The sequence below is a fragment of the Triticum dicoccoides genome, chromosome 7B (genome assembly GCF_002162155.2).
Source record: "Triticum dicoccoides isolate Atlit2015 ecotype Zavitan chromosome 7B, WEW_v2.0, whole genome shotgun sequence".
Lineage (NCBI taxonomy): Eukaryota > Viridiplantae > Streptophyta > Magnoliopsida > Poales > Poaceae > Triticum > Triticum dicoccoides.
This window is the reverse complement of record NC_041393.1, coordinates 250739013-250744018: the sequence shown is the minus strand read 5'-3', so window position 1 is coordinate 250744018 and position 5006 is coordinate 250739013.

Sequence of the window (5006 nt, the reverse complement as noted above, 5' to 3'; positions counted from 1 at the left end):
CCCCGGCAGTCAAAACGTTGGCAGTGACGCATAAACTGGACAGAAATTCCTCGAAAACCGACGTCAACAACCCCTTCGTCATGATATCCGCAAATTGCTGAGAGATAGGCCATAGACATGTGAAGAACTCGAACATGGCCAAGAGCCACCTACTCACGAACAAAGTGGATATCCAGCTCAATATGTTTGATGCGTCAATGATGAACAAGGTTGTCAGAGAGGTAGACTGCACAGACGTTGTCGCAATACACAATGGTGACCTTATCGACAGGACAAGAGAGCTCGTAGAGAAGTTGCAGAAGCCATGAGCACTCGGCAACAACGTTAGCCACAACACTATACTCAGCCTCAGCACTGGACCAAGAGACTGTGGGCTGCCTCTTGGATGACCAGCAGATAAGTGATAGTCCAAGGTAGACACAGTATCCGGAGGTGGAACGTCGTGTGTCGGGGCAGCCAGTCTAGTCTACATCAGAGTACGCCACGATGTTCATACCTGCCGAAGCATGGAGCGAGAGGCAAAGATCCATAGTACCGCGTATGTAACGGAGAATCCGTTTCACCGCGGTCCAGTGAGCATCACGAGGCAAATGCATATGAAGGCACACCTGTTGTAACGCATACTTCAACTCTAGGAGAGTGAGCGTCGGGTACTGGAGAACACCCACAATCATGCGGTAGAAGGGGGCATCCGGCGTCAGCAAACCAATGGTGGAGGAGAGCTTGGCCTTCGTGTCGACAGGGGTGGTCGCGGGTTTGCAGTTGAGCATCCCGGCGCAGTCAAGCAACTCATGAGCATACTTCCCCTGGTGAAGAAAGAACCTGTCCACACATCGTACCACCTCGATGTCGTGGAAATAGTCTAGCGGCCCTAAGTCCTTGATAGCGAACTCAATGTGAAGTTGATCGGTAAGCCGAAGAAGTAGATCAATGGTGCATGCCGCCAAAATGATGTCGTCAATGCAGAGGAGCAGGTACGCAATCTCATGGCCCCGTCGATAGACAAATAGCGAGGCGTCGGAGCGAGTGGAGCGGAAGCCGAGCTAGTGAAGAAACATCGCGGTGCGCTAGTACCAGGCACGTGGTGCCTACTTGAGTCCGTATAACGAGCAAGAAACAGGCACACATGATCTGGGGATGCGTCGTTGACAAAACCAGCGGGCCGCTGGCAATACACTAGCTCGTCGAGATGGCCATGGAGGAAGGCGTTGGAGACATCCATCTGGTGTACCGGCCACGCCTGAGACACTGTGAGGTGCATGATGGTACAAATCATGCTAGGTTTGACAACCAGGGCAGAGGTATTCGTGAAGTCGACACCGGCTCGCTGACAAAAGCCTCAAACCACCTAATGCACTTTCTAGCGCTCCTGTAAACCGTCGGGCGAAGTTTGTTCTTGAACACCCACTTGTCGAAGATGACGTTGGCGTTGCGCGGACGGGGAACAAGCTGCCACATTCGGTTGCGCTGCAGGGCGTGAAACTCCTACTTCATGGTTGCATGCCACTGTGGATCCAATAGATCCGTCCCGAGCGGAGGTGGGCAACGACGAGAGCGCGGAGGTGGAGGCCGCACACACGTACTCGTCGATGGGGTAGCTGGAGCTCAGCTGGAACACACCTACACGAGCGCAAGTAATGGGACTCGCGGGTGGCGGAGGTGGGCCGTCGGCAGCCATGGCAGCTGAGCTGACCAAAGAGGCGGTCGAGGAGGCCAGTGAGGCAGCCATGACGACAGAGGAGGTCGGCGTTAAGGCGACCGGCGAGCCAGCTGGCGAGGCCGACGTGGAGGCAGTCGGAGAAGCAACTGGCGTCGAGGCGGCCGGCGTAGCCAACGGCGAGGCAGTCGGAGAAGCAGTCAGCATGGTCGGCATCGAGGTGGCCGAAGAACTAGCCGGCATGGCCGGCATCGAGGCGGCCAATGTGATGGGCGTCGAGGTGTCCGAAGAAGCAGACGACACCAAGGCGACCGATGAAACGGCTAGAGTAGCCGGTGAAGTAGCCACGATGCATTGGCCATGATAGCGTGGGGCGTCGGGGCCGGCCTGGGAACAGCCAATGGCGGGGCGAGGTGCCACCAAAGATGACGGCAGCACAGAGGTGCTCCTGTTAAGGTGCTAAAAATGAAAGTTCATCTCATCAAAATAAACATGTCGTGACGTGATAACCCAGTGAGACACCGGATTGTAGCAGCAATAGCCCTTCGTGTTTGATGGGTAGCCGAGAAAAATGCAGGGCAAGAACCACGGGCGAGCTTATGTGGAGTGGTGGTGGCGATGCTAGGGTAGCACAAACAACCAAAGACCAAAGATCATCATAAGATAGTGGCGAGCTGAAGAGAAGTTCATGTGGTGTATAGTTCCTTCAAACATGGCAAGTTCAAATATTAATGAGAAGGGTTGTTGTGGCGAGTGCATCGGGCCAAAAGAAAGGTGGAGCATGAGCATGAAACAGGAGAGTGTGGACATAGTCATTAAGCGGACCATACGTTCGACATGACCATTTTGTGGCGAGGTGTAAGGACACATGAGTCGGAAGATGGTGCCATGGGATGCAAGAAGAGTGCGGATGGTAAGGTTGTCGGACTCCTTTCCATTGTCAGTTTGCAATGGATGAACGAACGTCCCTCCTGAATTGTGCAGACACATAAGAAAAAACATGATTGTAGACGGAACATCCGATTTTCGGCGGAAAGGAAAGGTCCACACAAAACGGGAATAATCATCCAAGATCACAAGATAATAAAGATAACCGGAATTACTTGGAATAGGTGAGGTCCATACATCACTATGAATTAACTGGAACGGAAAAGACGCAACTGTGGAAGATTAACTAAATGGAAGATGAACTTGCTTGCTGACACGGCTGGCATGACAAGTGTGGCTATCTATTTTATCGCAAGAGAAAGAAAAGCCTTGCATGATTGTACAAAGTGCAGAGGAGCCAGATGGCCAATGCATGCATGCCAAAGGTCAACCCCGACAGAGAGGGCAACCGGTCCAGCAGTGGAAGATGATGATGGCTGGACGGGGTAGAGATTGCCCGACTGTCACATCAGTGCAGAATCATCCGAGTGCACTCATCCTTAATAGAGAAACCAACTTTGTCAAACTCCACACTGACAGGATTGTCACGAGTAAAGGAATGGACAGAGACTAGTTTATTTTATAAGGCCAGGTGAAATGGCAATGTTATGTAGAGATAAGGACGTAGAGTTAGAAGGAAATAAAACAGAGTCGACATGTGTAATAGGGAGAGAGGAACCATCACCGACGATGATTTGTCAAGTGGTGGAAGTGGGGTAAGAAGATGACAAGTGGCCGGGGGGGACGCAATGTGAGCGGCCACGCCAGTGTCCATGAATCAATCGCCACCGACACCAGACAAGCACAATGGGGGCAGTTTGGAGTGCCATCAATAGCGTGGGATTCCACAGAGATGATGTCGGTGACATGGAGAGATGGAGGTGTAGCCGGTAGGTCCTGGTGGCGGGCCGTAAGGTGGTGGTGCTGTGAAAAAAGTCGTGCCACCCGCCAGATGGGGGCCATGGAAGATTGGACACAAGGGCCAGTGCATGCGGCCCTGACAAAGTGGCCGCCCCACTCCACGACAGGGTGGGCTGCTGCCACGGTGGCGAATGCGCTGATGAGGAAGGAGCTCTAGGGGAAAACCCGATGGCAAGGGAGGCGACTGGAGGAGGAGGATAGGGAAGATGGAGGTCATGGTGGGGAGAGGGTTTAAGCGGCAACGATGGTGTGACGAGAGAGGTGGCACGGCGGCAGTGGCGTGAGCAGTGCAAGCAGCAGCGATCATCAGCAGTAGTAGCTGGCGAGCATGGTTAGCACGGCGGCAGTAGCGATCAGCGACATCTGTTAGAGCTGGCGATTGGGTGGTGATCTGTGGTAGCAGAAGCAATCATAGGCAGCAGCAGTAGCAGCGATCGAAGGTAGAAGCAAAGTAGCGGCGACCAGGTGGAGCTAGCTAGCTAGCGGTCGAGTGAAGTAGTAGGCTAGCCAGTAGCAAAGCAACAGCGATTGGGCGGAGCTAGCTAGCTAGCGATCACGGGATGCTACTACTTGTGAGTTGCATTGTGATTTTTCCTGAAGAGGAGGGGAGATGCAGTACAATAAATATAAGTATTTTCCTCAGTGAGAACCAAGGTTTATCGAACCAATATTAAAGGATCGAGAAGAGGTGTCTAGAGGGGGGGTGATTAGACCCTCAATAAGTAAAGGTAGCAGTTTTTATGTTTTTCAAGTTAAGGTGGAGTTTTAGCACAAGTTCAAACATTCATAATACAATTCAAGGAAGCATGGCAAGAGTATATGAGCAACGGAAAGTAAATCATGCAACTTGCAAGAAAGTAAAGAGATGGGATTGGAGTGTGCAAATGCAATTGGAGACACGGAGATTTTTGGCATGGTTCCGATAGGTGGTGCTATCGTACATCCATGTTGGTGGAGACTTCAACCCACGAAGGGTAACGGTTGCGCGAGTCCACGGAGGGCTCCACCCACGAAGGGTCCACGAAGAAGCAACCTTGTCTATCCCACCATGGCCATCGCCCACAAAGGACTTGCCTCACTTGGGTAGATCTTCATGAAGTAGGCGACCTCCTTGCCCTTACAAACTCCTTGGTTCAGCTCCACAATCTTGACGGAGGCTCCCAAGTGACACCTAACCAATCTAGGAGACACATGTTGGGGAACATAGTAATTTCAAAAAAAAATCCTACGCACATGCAATATCATGGTGATGCATAGCAACGAGAGGGGAGAGTGTCATCCACGTACCCTCGTAGACCGTAAGCGGAAGCGTTATGACAATGCGGTTGATGTAGTCGTACATCTTCACGATCGACTGATCCAAGTACCGAATGTACGGCACCTCCGTGATCTGCACACGTTCAGCTCGGTGACGTCCCACGAACTCACGATCCAGTAGAGCTTCAAGGGAGACTTCCATCAGCACGACGGCGTGATGACGGTGTTGATGAAGCTACCGACG